Below are 19,211 nucleotides of genomic sequence, written 5' to 3'. Positions count from 1 at the left end.
GTCTTAAGACGAACAAAGCGGTATTCACGTATGTCTTTCTTTAGTGGTCTTTATATCTTCAATAAAAAATTGTGAAAATAAAGCAAGTCACCAATAAATCTAATACCTATTTTCCATTAATCCAAATACTTAACGAGCCGGACGTCGACAATAGAACGAGTAATATTCGTATTAATATTGAGTTGGTGTATTGGAATTTCCCAAAACTACCAAAAAACAATTTGTAGTTGATAAACAAATAAAGAATTCAAACATTTTGTTACGATATTTTTGTTTCGTATGAATTTGGTATCACTGTTTACATTCATTCGCGGTTAATATTATTTTTCCACGTTTTTTTCTTTCATTCGATTAATTTTTATGAAACTACCTTGACGGTCCAACGTCGCGTTTATTATTTTCAAGTTCTCTTTTCACGTTTCGTATACTCAATTTTCCTATTCAAAGGCAATAAACTCTTCAACGTAAATATTCTGTATTTACTATACTATTATTTTTTTTATTGCTTTGATGGATGGACGAGCTCACAGCCCACCTGGTGTTAAGCGGTTACTGGAGCCCATGGACATCTACGACGTAAATGCGCCACCCACCTTGAGATATAAGTTCTAAGATCTCAGTATAGTTACAACTGCTGCCCCACCCTTCAAACCGAAACGCATTACTGCTTCACGGCAGAAATAGGCAGGGCGGTGGTACCTACCCGCGCGGACTCACAAGAGGTTCTACCACCAGTAATTACCCAGTAATTTGCGGGTTTCACCGTAGGATCGTTTGGAACCTCTGGGTCTGCGGAGGGACTTCGGTTCCCTCTGTATTTTGTACCGTATGTTCCATGGGGAGTGCTCTGAGGAATTGTTCGAGATGATACCGGCATCTCGTTTTTACCATCGCACCGCCCGCCACCGGAGTAGAGTTCATCCATACTACCTGGAGCCACTGCGGTCATCCACAGTGCGTTTCCAGAGGTCTTTTTTGCCACGTACCATCCGGCTATGGAATGAGCTCCCCTCCACGGTGTTCCCCGAGCGCTATGACATGTCCTTCTTCAAACGAGGCTTGTGGAGAGTATTAAGCGGTAGGCAGCGGCTTGGCTCTGCCCCTGGCATTGCTGAAGTCCATGGGCGACGGTAACCACTCACCATCAGGTGGGCCGTATGCTCGTCTGCCTACAAGGGCAATAAAAAAAAAAAAAAGTCAATCGTGAACATTTGTTGAGTATAGTCTCAAGGGCCAGATAACTGATATCCCTTTCTATTTTTTATTATTATTATTTTTAAATATCTAGAATATTCAATATGCATGAAAGAAAGGTATTATATGCATTCATTAGACCTAATAATCTTAAATACTAAAAATCTATCCGTTTACTACTATAGATAACGACAGAGCATTTAAAAAGAATTCCAATGTTATTTTTAAGGCGGTATTTATCATAAAAATTTACAGTCACAAATTTCAATTAATGGAAGATCTCTATATATCCACTAACATCGGATACCTGAATAGAATACATAGTACCTATTCTATAATATCTGATTAATGAAAAGCAGGGTTCGATAGAATATCGGCGATCACGCCTTTGTAGGTAAACGTTGTATTGTCATTATTCAAATTGAACTCACCTGACCTACCCAGTTTTAAGATTACTCCACACACACACCGTCTTCAAAGTTACAAGCTAAGCATTTATGGTATGTGTTTATTTGTTTATTTTATTTTAAATTCAACATATTAACACATATCGTTAATTAAAATTAGGAAGTTAAGTGTGTCAACTATATAGTTACTATTGTTGATCGAAGACTATATACGAGCAAATGAAAAATTTTAAGAAAAGAAAAAAACAAACAGTTAAAAACAAAACAAGTAGTTACGTTCCATAATTAATTTGACAAATAATAATTAACATCGTGTATTGAATATTTTTAGAACCATCTTACAAGCCTAAGTTAGTAATGAGTTTTAGATTATTAATGGGTTTAGAAAATCAAAGTGTTGTGTCACATAGGACGTGACAATTTTGCAAAAAAAAAAAAAAAAATGTTAAGAAAATTTACGTACTAAACTTAATTATTTATTAAATATTTAATATAATTATTTAATATATTTATTAAATATTTAATATAATTAATTATTTATTAAATATATAATATAATTAACACTCAGTGAACTGACAAACAATTAGAATAATTAATTGATAAAAAAATAATAACTTTATACATTTATACCTAATTCTAAACCTTTGTGTTTTCATGGCTTTAAATTTTAGTGGGAACGGTGGATTAGAGGTAGCGGGATCCGCTGGATGCGTGCATCGCAGGACCGATTAGTTTGGCCAAACTTGCGAGAAGAATAGTAATAAAGATATATTACCGTTTTTCTACCACAAATAAAACGTCTGTGTAGATATTATATTATATATATATATATATAAAGGAGATTAATATAGACGCACCGAACTGTTCTCCACATGCGGCCTGTCGTAAAACTTGATAATCCAGCACGAAATTCTATTCTCAACTTTTATGTCCTCCAGACGCTAGTTTTCTAACATTTTTACATATTATTTTATAGTATTCATTTTAAACCCTCTCTTTTACTGACTTTTTACGTGAAAAAATTGAACGGATCAAGTGCTATGAAATACGTTGTTGCTACATATATTCTAAACTTTATTGGATCTTCAGTGAGAAGCGTAATATAGACAACTTTATCAAATATTACAGCTATGTCCATTTGTCAAACATAATTTGGTTAATTTATTTTGTTTTATAAGTGTACATGATAATATATTATTCAGAATTGATACTTCAGTCAATTTGTAAATAGTAAAAGTTTTTCGAGATACATTGAATAACTGAATTTGGTTAAATAGAAATTTCACTTTAAAAAATACGTAGAATGTGATTACGCACAGCTGCGGCTACACCAGCATCTTGACATTGAGAGCTTAAAAAACTCTATCGGTCATCAACCCGCGTCTGCTTCTCGGATGAGACAACCGAAGCAGGGATAACGTCTCGCATTCAGGGCGGATTACATCTCTCTCCATGGCCTCCCGGTCGCCGTCATCACATCCAGTAGAGCTCTCAGTCAGCGTTCAACCCGAAGCCCGCCTAAATGGCACCACATGACCACACCACACGACCTAGGTAGGACCTCTTGTGAGTCCGCACGGGTAGGTACCGCCACCCTGCCTATTTCTGCCGTGAAGCAGTAATACGTTTCGGTTTGAAGGGTGGGGCAGCCGTTGTAACAATAACCTTAGAACTCTTATCTCAAGGTGGGTGGCGGCATTTAAGTTTTAGATGTCTATGGGCTCCGGTAGCCACTTAACACCGGGGGGGCCGTAAGCTCGCCCAACCAAAAAAAATAATTGAATTTTCCGGGATATCCCGCTGGGTCAAATTACAATAAATACTAAGAATACAATTTTAATATATGACATCGTCTATGTGTTCAAATCTAGGAATGCCTTTTTACTGCTAAATAAATTTTCTGATGTATCTGTATGAAATGAAGTTTTATACTTACTAAAATGATAAGATAAGCCAAATACTAAGATTATATGTGAGACATATTAAGATATATAGATTTAGAATCTTGTATATCGATCGGACCGGTAAAAAGTAAAATCCCAAGTCCAATCAAAAGTTTGATTATTCCAGAAAAACTCTCGACCGCAATACACTCAACGAAACGCACACAAAACTGCTGCGTCGAAAACAAAAGCTGCTATAAAGTTGAGCAGAACAATAGCAAAAAGGGGCTTAATCTACATACGCAGTAGCACTTACCTCATTAATGTATTGTAGAGGTACAAATAATAAAAAGATCTTTTTAAAACATTAATTTTATCAAGCATTTTAATCTATACTTCTGTACTAATATAATATAATATTATAAAGAGGAAAGATTTGTTTGTTTGTTTGTAATGAATAATAGGCTTCGAAACTACTGGACCGATTTGTAAAATTCTTTCACTGTTTGGAAGCTACACTATTCCCGAGTGACGTAGGCTATAATTTTTTTTGGAAAAAATTAGAGATCCTTTCTAAAATTTCAATAATGTAACCCAAGGTGTAAAAAAATTACCTAAAATATTCTTTACATCGCGTGCATTGCGAAAACTATTGATGTTGATGATAGAATAAATTAATGTACAACGACTTTGTAGAACACATTATTACTTACAAAGAGTGTCGCGACAGCATATGTCTATTATAGTTATGCCGCAATGTGCCGCAAAAGTGTTATTTTATTTAAAAAAATAAAACAACGTCAAATATCATTGAAATTTTTGTTGACCCGAGCGGAGCCGGAGCGGGCTGCGAGTATGAAATAAACAAGATTCACAGTTGTAGAATTTGTACAATGTGTTCATTACACGGAAACCGCGTCTTTTGTGTGAATTCATATACATTACGGCATGTAATTACGGTACATAATTTATAATTTTGTTGGTGAGGCTTAATAATTTTTTTAACTAATTAGTTTTTAGGGTTTTATTGTGCCTTTTAGGAATATTTGAATATGTATAAATTTGAATATAAAGTATATCCGTTTTATTTGTTTTTATTTTTAGCGAACGAATTTTATTTTTTACTAATAAAATTTAAGTTTTTTTAAGCCAGTCAAGATAATCAAAAGTATGCTCAAGTCGAATGTCCAAATATTTTAATCTCTTTCAAGATATTTCAATAAATACAATGACAGAATAAATAGTTTGAAGACTTAATTGAGCCAATAGATTACTATTAATATAATTCTACTAGATTGTACAATAAAGGATTTAACGAGGTTAGCCATGATGAAAATAAAATATTTTAAAGAATAAATAAACGTGAGAAAAATCCTAAATATATTAAAATTTCTAATCAACACTTATTTTATAAATTTTCTTTATAATATTAGTATGAAATCCACGTATTCTCAATCCAAATTAGTAACATAATAAAACCAGCTAAAATTTGAATTTAAAACTAGAAGAAAAAATTTCGTCCACAAAATTATGATTAGTTAGATTTCAAATAAGAGAGATTTCTTGTCAAACCCCTGAAGTTTTAAATTTAAAATAAAATGAACACCTTTCATTATATAAAATTAGCTAGCTATTGCCCGCGACTCCGTCCGCATGGAATAGTTACTTTGGCATAATGCTAAATTTTACTCCCAACTTCATTTACGTAGAAAGTGAATATATTTTTGAATTGTACAATGTTAAACCCTTATTTTGAAACATTCTTTATTGGTGTTCCACTTGTATTGGTCTTACCGTGATGTTGTATAGCCTATAGCCTTCCTCAATAAATGGGCTATCTAACACTGAAAGAATTTTTCAAATCGGACCAGTAGTTCTTGAGATTAGCGCGTTCAAACAAACAAACTCTTCAGCTTTATAATATTAGTGTAGATTTAATATTGGTTTGACTGTACCTCTGACATTTCTGATATAATTCAGCTACGACATCATTTCGTCTGATTTGGACAGCAATAAAAATATTATCACAAAACAATTAAGACTTCGGCGACTGCCTCAAGACAAGCGGCGGCACTCAAGTAATCCTAGAGACCGAGAGCTCATCCGTTCTTCTGTTACATCATTCAACAAGGCATTAAAGGAATCCCTCCTCCTTGCGTCGTATTCCTCATTGCTGAGGGTCGTGACCACCCTTTTGTATCACCTTCGCACGCACGATCTTTCTCCATCCATTCTTGTCTCTGGCGGTGTGGAGGGCGTTGTGAAACGCGGAATCAAGAGCGGTGCGGATCTGGTCGGACCAACGTATTGGGCTGCGCCCCCGAGGTCTTTTCCCATCTACCTTACCAGTCACGATGAGCCTCTCGAGATTAAAGGAATATTCATTACTTTATCAAGCAAAACGGCTCAGTCTCAAAAGAGTTCGAGTGTAAATAATAGAGTAATAACACCAAACGATACGTTCCGTTCGGAAGTGTATTTATAAACATATCGTTTGGTATAGATATAATAACGCCGCACTGCGTACCATAAAGCTAAGTTATGTTACGAGCACCGCAAATAGACTACGGAAATAACAGCATCTGTGCATGAGGTCTTTTGGAATGCCTAGATATTATTCTATAACATTTGTTAAGGAGTCAACTTTGATTTAGATTATTTTTATTGCTTAAATGGGTGGCCGAGCTCACAGCCCACCTGATGTTAAGTGGTTACTGGAGCCCATAGACATCTACAACGTAAATGCGCCACCCACCTTGAGATATAAGTTCTAAGATTTGAAGTATAGTTAGAACGGGTGCCTCACCCCTTCAAACCGAAACGCATTACTGCTTCACGGCAGAAATAGGCAGTGGGATTAGTGGGATAATTTCAACGGCATTCTGGCAGTAGTGGCATAAGCATTTGGCCTAGCTGATAGTGTAGGATGTCAACGTCTCTCGAGTATTCGAAACTTCAAAAATAACGTATTGACAATAAATACTGAAATTTAAACCGCAAAAGTCTTTTTAATCGTATTTTCTACGACTCCCGAAAACCGAAGACAATATCATGCTATAGACAATTACGTATTTAATTAAGTTTAGACCATCACGACTTGTAAACATAATCAAATCTTCTTTCATTTTAAGCCGAAACCAAAATTTGAATTTCCATGATTTTGAAAATCTTGATTTTCAGGAAAAATTCTAGGCAACTAATAAATAATCAAAATCCCTGAAAATTTTTGAGAAAATCCTAACTGGGAAATCGAAATACGTAACGAGAAATTCGTGCTAAAATTAACCTATTTCAGTTCATATTACGAACAAAATTCTAATATCGTTACGTAATAGGACGCATAAATAATAAACGGAACTGCACTGTGTTTAGAAATGTCCGTTTGAAAACGGCATTTTATTGTTTTCCTCACGAATGCGGACACATAATTTTGTCAAATCGTTCATTCACTATACAGCTAAAGCGGAGTTCGTTCTAAGTAATTCTAATAATTCACATTTCGTTTGTGGGCATATTAAGAGTGCTTTTCCTAATAATAAATAACTGGGAACAAATCGCCCACGGTCTTTTTTTTATTTTATTTTTTATTGCTTAGGTGGGTGGACGAGCTCACAGCCCACCTGGTGTTAAGTGGTTACTGGAGCTGGTGGAGGCCTCTATGGTGGCGGCGTGGGCGCCCAAGCGCCCACAACCTGTCGATGTGGAAACCGAGGCCGAATGGTTCCGGGGCGCGATGCACCGCATATGTGATGCCTCGATGCCCCGGGTCGGCCCTCGGCATTCTGGACGGCGACAGTCGCCCTGGTGGTCGCCCGAAATTGCAAGACTGCGTGCGGTCTCCATTCGGGCGAGCCGCCAGTGCACTAGACACCGCCGTCGCCGCCGCCGGTGGCGCGACGAGCCTGTCGCGTTCGCGGAGGAGGAAGCTCGGCTGCACCGCGAATATCGCGCTGCGAAGGACGCCCTGCGGCTGGCCATCAGGCGGGCCAAGGAACAGAGCATGGAGAGACTCTTGGAGGCGCTCAAAGCGGATCCGTGGGGGAGCCCATACAAATTGGTACGCGGCAAGTTACGCCCGTGGGCCCCCTCTATGACTGAGCGCCTCCAGCCTCAGCAGCTGCGGGACATCGTTTCGGCGTTGTTCCCGCAGGAGCGGGAGGGTTTTGTCCCTCCCGCTATGGGCGGGCCGTCTGACACCGTCGACGGCCAAGCTCCTGCTGAGGTGCCCCGTATAACCGAGGCAGAGCTCCGGGTGGCCGTTGTCAAGATGACTGCGAAAGACACGGCCCCCGGCCCGGACGGAGTCCACGGCCGGGTATTGGCCTTGGCCCTCGGTGCCCTGGGGGACCGGCTCCTTGAGCTATATAATGGCTGCTTGGAGTCGGGACGGTTTCCGTCACTCTGGCGGACGGGTAGACTTGTGTTGTTGAGGAAGGAGGGGCGCCCGGTGGATACAGCCGCCGGGTATCGTCCTATCGTACTGCTGGACGAGGCGGGAAAATTGCTGGAACGTATTCTGGCTGCCCGCATCGTTCGGCACCTGGTCGGGGTGGGGCCTGACCTGTCGGCGGAGCAGTACGGCTTCCGGGAGGGCCGTTCGACCGTGGATGCAATTCTTCGCGTGCGGTCTCTCTCGGACGAGGCCGTTTCTCGGGGTGGGGTGGCGCTGGCGGTGTCTCTTGACATCGCCAACGCATTTAACACTCTGCCCTGGACCGTGATAGGGGGGGCACTGGAGAGGCATGGAGTGCCCCTCTACCTCCGCCGGCTGGTTGGGTCCTATTTGTGGGCCAGGTCGGTCGTATGTACCGGGTACGGTGGGACCCTTCATCGTTTTCCGGTCGTGCGTGGTGTTCCGCAGGGGTCGGTTCTCGGCCCTCTCTTGTGGAATATCGGGTACGACTGGGTGCTGAGGGGCGCCCTCCTCCCGGGCCTCCGCGTTATTTGTTACGCGGACGACACGTTGGTCGTGGCCCGGGGGGATGATTATAGGGAGTCTGTCCGTCTCGCCACAGCGGGAGTGGCCCTCGTCGTCGGAAGGATAAGGAGGCTGGGTCTCGACGTGGCGCTCAATAAATCCGAGGCTCTGTGGTTTCACGGGCCGCGGGGGGCGCCACCCGTTGACACCCACATCGTGGTTGGAGGCGTCCGGATAGGGGTCGGGGTGCAGTTGAAGTACCTCGGCCTCGTGTTGGACAGCCGGTGGGCTTTTCGTGCTCACTTTGCGGAGCTGGTCCCCCGATTGATGGGGACGGCCGGTTCTTTGAGCCGGCTGCTCCCGAATATTGGGGGACCGGATCAGGTTGTGCGCCGCCTCTACGCGGGGGTGGTGCGATCGATGGCCCTGTACGGTGCACCTGTGTGGGCTAAGCCGCGTAACCGGGCCACTATGGCTCGGTTCCTGCGCCGGCCGCAGCGCACCGTTGCCATCAGGGTCATTCGCGGATATCGCACCGTCTCCTTCTAGGCGGCGTGTGTTTTGGCGGGGACGCCGCCATGGGATCTGGAGGCGGAGTCGCTCGCTGCCGACTATCGGTGGCGCAGCGAGCTTCGTGCTCGGGGCGTGGCACGTCTCCCCGAAAGTGAGCTGCGGGCGCGGAAGGCCCATTCTCGGCGGTCCGTGCTCGAGTCGTGGTCGAGGCGATTGGCCAACCCCACGTGGGGGCTACGGACCGTCGAGGCGGTTTACCCGGTCTTTGATGACTGGGTGAATCGTGGCGAAGGACGTCTCACCTTTCGTCCGGTCCGGCGTCCGTGGGACGGTGGGATGGATGTAATGTGCTCTGCGTCAACCCTGTCCCGCCGTTTCAATAGCCCCGACTGGGCTCCGGCCCGGTCCGAGGTAGGGCGCCGGTTGTGGGCGGCAGGAGTTTTTAGTGAGGTTCAACTCCCACATACCCCACCTGCCACGCGGGTGGGGATCCGGCGATTTTCTCCTGTGGAAAAAAAAAAAAAAAAGTGGTTACTGGAGCCCATATACATCTACAACGTAAATGTGCCACTCACCTTGAGCTATAAGTCCTAAAGTTTTAGTATAATTACGACCACTGCCCCACTCTTCAAACCGAAACGCATTATTGCTTCACGGCCTAATGAGTTTGCAAACATCATAAATTAGATATCAAGTAATTGTTGAGCACGTAAGTTGAGTACGTAAGTTTATGCAAAATGGTGTAGAGTGTACAGACGTCTAGTGAGTCCGCGCGGGTAGGTACCACCACCCTGCCTATTTCTGCCGTGAAGCAGTAATGCGCTTCGGTCTGAAGGGTGGGGCTGCCGTTGTAACTATACTGAGTCCTTAAAAATCATATCCTAAGGTGGGTTTTAGTTTTGAAATATAATGAGCGAGTAATTTAAAAAAAAACACAAATTTTAAGAATTTTCAGACCCTTTCCTATCACCATATGAAAATAAGTATGTTTTAAAGAGTCTAGACCTGTGTGATAAAATTTAAAAGACGTATCAAAGTACAGACTATAGTTCGGGAAAAGAAGAAAATAATAATTTAGTTTAGTGGTAGGCAGCGGCTTAGCTCTGCCCCTGGCATTGCTGAAGTCCATGGTCGACGGTAACCACTCACCATGGGCCGTATGCTCGTCTACCTACAAGGGCAATAAAAAAAAATTTAAAACTACTTTTATTAAATTAATATATTATTTGCTTAATCTAACTACAATTTTCGTGATCACGCACGACAGAAGCAAAGTAATAATAAGGAAATTATTCTGTTCTGTTTTGAATGATAAAATAATGCTGTCCATTTCTATAAACATATTATATATAAATATATATAAAGCATATTAATTATATGAACTGACAAACTAATATTTCATCAATTAGAACTGTTTTTGTAATTTATGTTTAAGACAATAAATAAACTTAAATTTCAAAATATGAAATCGATTTTTAACTTCAAGCTAAGCTCGCACAGGTACATTTGCCAAATTGAGTTCAAATTACGATTAGGGTCATCACCGAATTTATCATATACACTGTAGTTTTACGTAATAATTATTTTACCGTTAACAGACTGAATTTTATTCAACATTTTATTGGTTCTGCAAAATGAAACAGTCACTTTAACGCTTTCTAAGTAAACTTTTTTTTTCCTACTTATGCTGGATAGCCTTGAGAGGCTATTTCAGTTTCACCCTAACGTGTGTAGGTGAGCTCACGGAGCTCAAACCGGAGTGCTGCTAACACTGACCCTAGCAAGAGCAGTGCTTCGCAGAATCTACCACCGGATCGGAAACGCGACCCACTGAGAAGATCCGGCGAGAAACTCAGTGGGCTGTGTCTATGGATTTATTCGCTCGTCGACCACTTCGTCACAAGCCTATGTTAACAATGGTCTTTAAGTGCAACATAACCCAAAAAATACTCAAAATCGACACGTCAATAGATGGCACAGCGAAATCTCTGCGGACATACCTACTCTCAGCTTTAATAACTCATAATATTTTTTATGATTACTTCGCCAGCATTGACATCTTTTTACTGTCTGCCTTTTTATGAGGTCGGTCACGTAAGAACAAAGTTGTAACGGAAAACATGTAAAAGCATTGATTAGGTTTTTCGTCTATATTATTTGCTGGAGCTTTCCTCTAGAGACATATTTATTTGGTGTCCGTAAGTTTGTTTTTTATTGCTAATGTTTTTTTTCTTGTCCACGTTAGATATCAGGTGTTGGCGTATGTATGAAAAAAGAGATAACAGCTATTACGACTAATAGAATTGTTAAAAGATGATCACGATCTATTATAAATTAAATCCATATACTTTGATTAACCACTCAATTTTATTGTATTTTTAGTGATTTCTTAAAACTAGTTTAAATAGACATTTGATAGAATAATAAAACAATTTATAATAAAACAATGCCCCTATAATAAAACAATTTATTATAGCGGTAAGTTACTGGTGGTAGGACCTCTTGTGAGTCCGCGCGGGTAGGTACCACCGCCCTGCCTATTTCTGCCGTGAAGCAGTAATGCGTTTCGGTCTGAAGGGTAGGGCAGCCGTTGTAACTATACTGAGATCTTAGAACCTATATCTCAAGGTGGGTCGCGCATTTACGTTGTAGATGTCTATGGGCTCCAGTAACCACTTAACACCAGGTGGGCTGTGAGCTCGTCCACCCATCTAAGCAATAAAAAAAAAGTAAACATGCTAAAGGCAAGCTAATTAAATTCGCGATCCATTAGTTACGTTTGCAGGGAATACGTTAATTTTTTTAATAAATATAAACACCCCACATTATAAAAACCCATTGTCGGAATAGAAGATTAAGCACTTACTTAAATTTTTAATACAAGTAAAATTATAAGTCTGGAAATCAAAACCTCATCTTAATTTGGTCCAAAACTAGACGAATCTAATTTCAGCATCTTAAATAGTGGAGAGTATGGATCATTTGATGTCATGTCTCTGTCTTAACTAAAGTCTCTGTAAAATATTTCCTGCCAAACGAATACTGTATGAATTTGTATCTGTGAACATTTAATGTAATAGAAATAGGAACTTTACATAAACGTGGATAAAGGCATTAGTAAAATTGATTTTAATGCGAAATTTATAAATCTTCCCTGATCTGGATACTTCTGTTAACTGATGGAATAACCCATCTTTTCTATCTATTTTTTTCATATATCATATTAGACAGAGATCGATGTGGAAAGAATTCTTTACTTCGATGCTTTAAATAAAAAACCAATAGCTATTCAAAATAAGCAGACATCATAAAATATTCACATCTAGTCCATTCACGTCTTTGTAAGGTCGTAAATAATGTTCATTTAAAACTTTTATTCTTTAAGTCACACAATATTATAAAATATTACCATTTTAGAATACCGTGAAGAAAAATTATTTAATAACTAGCGACCCGCACTCACTTCGCTTTGGAAAATGTAATTTATTATTGATTTCTCCACTATTTAATTGATGTTATTATACATATAAACCTTCCTCTTCAATCACTCTATCTATTAAAAAAAACCGCATCAAAATCCGTTGCGTACTTTTAAAGATTTAAGCATACATAGGGATATGGGGACAGAGAAAGCGACTTTGTTTTATACTATGTAGTGATATAAAACTATTTTTTTTTCTAAACTAAGTTTTTCTGTAAAACTAAATTTAATTGAAATTTCTGAAAGCACTAAGGTATATGCTAACTCATCGATAGTAAAAAAAATATTGGGAAACATTTATAAAAAAATGCTGGTACCAGAGTCATTTCAAATGCTATACTGACCACAATCATCACCCACCCCACGGTTGCCTGAGAATTACAAGCAAAAAAAAAGAAATAAACGATTTCTTGAACATCGGAAACTTCTAGAGTATTCAATTTACTCCATTGTATAAATCTCGATTCTCGGTGAGGCGGGCATAAAACGAAATAGTATTTTCACGCGCGCTTATTTGCCTTTTGATAAAATAATATTTTTGTTCAATAACCGTCTGTGATACGAATTTTTTTTTGTGGATTTTCTTTTCAGCCTTGAACAACATTTATCCCGCGTTTATTGTTCACGATGTTACGAAGAATTTATTCGAATTGAGCATTTTTTCTTGAAAGATAAATGTGAAATTGGGTGTCTTCATTCGTTCGTTTTGGTCACGCACGTTTTCCTATTGAATTTTGCTTAAATTCATCGTAACTCGTATTTGTATTTCCGATAACTTTATGTCAAAATAAAAGTAATAATCATATAATTATACAATACTAGAGGTCCCGCAGTAGTCGAAATTCGACTATAATTAATTGGAATTGTAAGTTTGTACACTATTATGATTGTATTTTATACTTCTATAATCACAAATTTCGCCAAGGCTACACTATAAAAAATATTAACAAAGACAAACAATATTTAATCTATTCTCAATTTGACCACAGACGTCAAGAACAAAAGTTTGACAATAAATAGTATGCATGCGTGTGTGCGTCAAATACATGGTATGTAGTGTGTGTAATGTTTTCTTTATTGATTTAATGTATCTTTTATGCATTATTTAAAAATAAATATTAACATTGTGCACTTCTTCTCTATATTCTCTATAAGTGTGGAAAATTTCATACTGCTCCGTCCGCGCAATTTTCGTAAAAAGGGATACAAAGTTTTTGCTTCACGTATTAATATATAGATGTTTACTGTTACGGCTTGGTCTCGCGTTTGTTATTTAATTGCCTATCTAATTACATTGTTTTGTTAAATTGTAGACATGCCGATTCTTTCAATGCCAACGTAGTGTTATTAACTTATAGAAGGCCATAATTACTAAAATATAAAATCCCCAGTTACTTTAGTGTACCGTAAAATAAAAAATAGCTTTTATATACCCTGGTCCAGCCATAAGTTCTGTTACAAATGAAAATATATTTTACTTAATGAAGCAATATAATATTGTTAAAATTTATACCTACTTATTATTTATTAAGGTCTCAGCAAAAAATAAAAAAATATTCTATTCAAAATGGCTTTTATACAGGCCTTTAATCTGTTTGGCCACGAGTTGGATTTACGCACTGTTTCCAGGGGAAATTTCGCCACTGCTTGTTCCAAAAACTTTTTAAGAGACTTAATGTCGCCGTGTCGTTTAGAGCCATTTTATGAAGTCCGGAACGTTGATTTCAAGCCAGGCTTGGGTAATTCGTGCCTTGTGACCAGGTGCAGAGTCCTGCTGAAAAGTCCACGTTATATTTTTAAAAAGTGTATTGCTGAGAGGTTTCACAACATGATCGAAAACTGTAGGTACACACTTGATACACTTTGGCTGAAGTTTTCACTCCTTTTTCACAAAAATGTAGTTTTGTGATTCCTTGATAAGATACCCACCAAACCATCACTGACGCAGGATGATTACCACTTTGTACCTCTCCGACCACTTGAGCAGCTTCTTTAGAACTGTAAGCGTACACTTTATTATATTGCTTAATGTAGTGTTCTTCAATCGTGAAAATTGATTTGATCGGTATAAAGGATATTTCTGTGCCTTTCACCTGTGTATTGCGACAGAAAGCGTTTTGATCGATCCACTATCTTTAATTGTAAAGATTGATTTAGGGCATGTCCTGTATATTGACGATAAGCACCGAGCTTCAGGTCTTGTTTTATGATACGCGACAGAGTCTTAGCGGGTATCTTCATTTCTCGCGATAAGATTTTTTGCTGCCTAATGGGGTTTCGACGAATTCTGACTTTAACAGCATTAACAGCCTTTGCCTAATAGTACGCGGCCGCCCCGACCTTTTCTGGTCTTCGACAGACGAAGTGTTGTTGTATCTGTTGATAGTACGATATACGAACATACGGCTGATATCAAGCTTTTGAAGTTTCTGGAATATGACCAACGGCTCCATACCCACTTTGTGCAAGGCTATCACTGCAATCCTATTTTCTTTAACAGCACATTCCATATTGTAATTTGATAATGACCACAAAAAAATATGTGAAATGGCGCAAAATCGAAAGAAGTTTTTAAAATGATATACGTGTTCCAAATTCAAAATAATTAATAAGTTGAATAAAAGAAAAGTTTTTATGAAACAGTATTTATGGCCAGACTAGTTATGTATTTAACATTTTGTAAAAGAATACGCACTCATTCCCTTAACCCATCGCGTAATTAAATAATACTTTAATTATTTGATAAGCATAAAATGAACAAATCGTACCACTACCTAAAAATAATTATTTTAAAAACAAAATTTAAATAATCCTACCCTTTCTTGTAATAATCGTCGTCTTCTACTATTAAAAGGACTTAACCCAAGATGGTTAGGAGAGTATCAATTTGCCCTGAGCAAATGATCCGTGAAATCTCAGTAACGTTGCAGTTACTGAAGAAGGCATCAGGTTGATATCGTTACAGGCTATTCTCAAAGCCTTGAATAGGTCACTAATTTTTAATAACTACTTAAGGCCCTTCAGGGTGGTTGAAAGTTAAGTTAGAAACATTACCGAATAACCAAATGCGATGGCCTTTAACTGAACCAAATGGGAAGTCGTAAATTTGCTTCTTTGTCTATCTTTTTCAATCTTTCAAGATATATTTTGAAAAATATTTAATAGAACGCTTCTAAAAAGTTTAAATGTAGTTTATTATAATTTTAAAATTTCTTTAGTACTGTTGTAATTTGAAATTCCATGAAATGGTGATGTAACTCGAAAAGTGCCTCTGAATAGAGACAAACTTACCTATACATCTACGGTATTTACTTGCGACAGAATGAGATTTTAAATTTTAGATTGTTTTGTATACTTGTAATTGTTTCAATTCTGTTGCATGCAAATTAAACGTGTGGTATATTTTTGTTATTTTTTTATAGTTGGGCAGGCAAACTCAAGGCATTAACGGGTTCCCTAGCCTAGCTGGATTTTTTTTTCGGGCATAGTCAGAGAACCTTGCTCCGTGGTGTCCGCGCCTATGGGGCGCACGGGGTTTGTAGGACTTCACGGTCTAGGAGCAGACCGCGGCCCCAAGAATGATTTAGGGCCTTACCCACCAAACGACGTCCCTTACACTCTCTCACCCGACATCCAATCTCCGCCCACGCTCAGAAACCTGGCAGAGTAGGGGGGTTCCCGCTGCCAACACTAGAAGCAGACTCGCGGCGTTACCCCGAGTCACACCCGACCGACGGGTCGTCAAGGTGATTGTCAACGACCAACGACGCCGGTCCCCACGGTACGCTGACCCGTCAGGCCGCCCGAGCCGTGTCATTGGTGTTCCGGAATACCCCGCTGGGTGAAAACCAGCTTGCCGGGTCGGGATTAGCTGGATGCCGCAACCACTTCGATACTTAGGATTGAACCCAAATTTTATGAAATGTAATTAATTGCTCCGAATGTTCTCTTTTTTTTCCTCTTAATTCTGATAGCCTTGAGAGGCTATGTCCGCGTAACACTAACGTGTAGGTGACCTCTCGAGGTTTAAACCTGGAGGCGTTACTGACACTAGCCCTAGCAAGAGCAGTGCTTCGCAGAATCTACCGGCGGCTCGGAATCGCGACCCACTGAGAAGATTCAGCGAGAAACTCAGTGGGCTCGTAAATGTAATAATATTTTTTTGAATCTTCATGAATCGTATAGACAAATTCATGTCATTTTCATGTTTCATCAACAACTTTTATAGTTTAACCTCGCATATTTTTGTCATTAAATTGTGTCAAGCGTTTTAAATTCCCTTACAGCTTTCGCAACAATTTTACTATGAACTCTGCGTCAGAAGAGTCAAAACAATAGTTTTTTAAACCATTAAAAACTTTTAAGTACACTAACGAAAAGCAATTAACGTTAAAATAAGACTGAGGATTTTATTTCGTTTGTATTTTTAAGTCGCCAAAATTAAGAGTATTACAATAAACTTTACCTTTTTCTAGCCTTGAATAAATGAATGAAATGTTATAATGGTTTTCTGTTATTTTTTGGTAAATCTGAAGGTTTCGATCGAATCTAATGGGAACAAAGAGTTAATACTATCGCTTATCGTTCTAACCAAATAGAATAAAAGTTTTAATAAATACGCAAAATAACTTTTTGCTGCTTCTGGTTGGAAGTATAGACCGCATGGGTACCAAGCATTATACCATTTTTACCGTGTAACAGTAGCAGTTGAGACTTTGAACTCGCATCTCAAAGTGGGCCCAAAAGTTTTGTTGTATACCAGGATGATATGAAGCTCATCTATACTTTAAGCCATTTAAAACACCAAAGTTTCAGCCGTGAGTCTTTTAAATTCTAAAGATATTTATATCGTAAGACGACGGAGAATGCAAAATGAAAACTATAGTGTATTTCTGTCATTCAGACGCGCGAACCTGTAAATGTAACACTCGAGACATTATGCGTGATTTTATTTATAAATATAACATTTGTATATTTTGGTTTGAGTTTCACATATTTGGACTTAATGAGTACAGATAATTTTAAACAGCTACCAACCATAAGATGCCGTTATGCGATCCTAGCCTTCTCCGAATGCTCTCGGTTTTAGAAACTAAACATACTGATTGCGAGAATGGGTGACCGCCTTTACAAGTCGAGAATTTTCTGGAAACTGAAACGATCATGAGAGACGTTTGTGCAACTCGCTTTGGAACATGCGCGAATATTAATTTTGCATAGATATGAATTTTAGATTAAGCAGCGCCATTTTACACAGTTAAATACGTTCCGCGGTAATTTTTAGTATCAGAAATTGTATACTTCTATCTATATCTTAAATAAGAATTTATACTAATCAAATCTCTTTACAAAATATGCATAAGGTATGTTTTATTCACTTTACCACCTTCACTGAGCTGATAGTCCCATGATTTTGATTTGATTTGTAATTAAATTTCCGCTCTATTTGGTATTAGCATCAACAATTCGATGTTTTTAATTGAACTTTAATTATGTTTATTCCATTCCAAAATTCCAAAAAGCCGAAGAAGTTTTTTGTTAAGATATTTTTCTCAAATTTTAAACTTTAAGTAGCTCTCCTGTAAAGTTGCAAAAATGTCGCTTAACCCAAATAGCCTTTCACCTTCCGATGTTATTACAGTCGAGAGTACCTTGCCTAAAAAAAAATTATTTGCCTTTGTATGCAGACGAGCATATGGTCCATCTGATGGTGAGTGGTTACCTTCGCTCATGGACAGCAGCAATGCCAGGGTTAGAGCCATGACCCTACCTACCGAAAGCTGTTGAACTTATCTAGTCAGTTCACAAGTATGGGGTAGATTCTTAGCGACATATTATTTTCCAATCAGTATTGGGACTTCCTTTTCCTTACCTCTTCCTCAATCCGCTATCCACGCCATCTGCTGACACTATAATAAAAACTACGCGTGTGAAAACGCCATTGCCGGTGCAAAAACGATAAAATTGTGATTTATTGATCAATCAGCACATATAACTCTCGCCAGTGCGAAAATAGTGCATCAACGAAAGATGGAGTGAGTCATTAAACTTATCGTTTTCTCAGTTCCAAACATATTTAAATTCAAAACAATTAGAAACATAACATGAAAAACGATTTCAATTTAAAATATCTAATTTTAATTCAATTTAAAATATCAATTTAAAATATCTAATTTTAATTCAATTTAAAATATCAATTTAAAATATCTTGTTTTACTGATGGTAGGACCTCTTGTGAGACCGCACGGGTAGTTACCACCGCCTATTTCTGCGGTGAAGCAGTAATGCGTTTTGGTTTGAAGGGTTTGAAGGGCAGCCGTTGTAACTATACTGAGACCTTAGAACTTATATGTCAAGGTGGGTGGCGCATTTACGTCGTAGATGTCTATGGGCTCCAGTAAACATTTACACTTGGTGGGCTGTGAGATCATCCACCCATTTAAGCAATAAAAAAAAAACTAATATTTAAAATATTTATTTAGTAAATTCGCAACTTTTCATAAAAAAACACACCCACGTTCCGATCCACTACTAAATTGAATGCAATCGAATCGATTTTAAAAACTTCCTAAACGTTTCCAATATGATGCTGGGTTTTGCAGGAGTTTATAACTGTTGTGTTAAGAGTTTGTTTTAATTTCAGATGCACTTTTCTACATAAATCCAGCTCAGCTCAATCTAAAGGTGAGTCTGTGAACTTTTATTATTTATTTTATACTCGGTGTTAACATCCTTAATTTCATTTTGTCAAAATAAAGAAAATTGCCGACATCAATGCTTAATTCTTCTTCATATAAAATTAGCGAAGCCACCTG

The 19,211-nt window shown here is 38.5% G+C and overlaps 1 protein-coding gene across 1 annotated transcript in view; it reads left to right on the top strand.

Moving 5' to 3' along the window:
- Window positions 1–19,211, top strand: part of LOC101737500 (G-protein coupled receptor moody) — a 129,836-nt gene that overhangs the window by 28,664 nt on the left and 81,961 nt on the right. The window contains exon 2 of the mRNA XM_004928377.5: window positions 19,040–19,080. The gene's annotated coding sequence lies outside the window, so the exon portion shown is untranslated. The remainder of the gene's footprint in view (window positions 1–19,039; window positions 19,081–19,211) is intronic.

The sequence above is a fragment of the Bombyx mori genome, chromosome 18 (genome assembly GCF_030269925.1).
Source record: "Bombyx mori chromosome 18, ASM3026992v2".
NCBI classification, from domain to species: domain Eukaryota; kingdom Metazoa; phylum Arthropoda; class Insecta; order Lepidoptera; family Bombycidae; genus Bombyx; species Bombyx mori.
The sequence above is the reverse complement of the archived record's forward strand: the minus strand, read 5'-3'. Positions and strand labels throughout refer to the sequence as shown.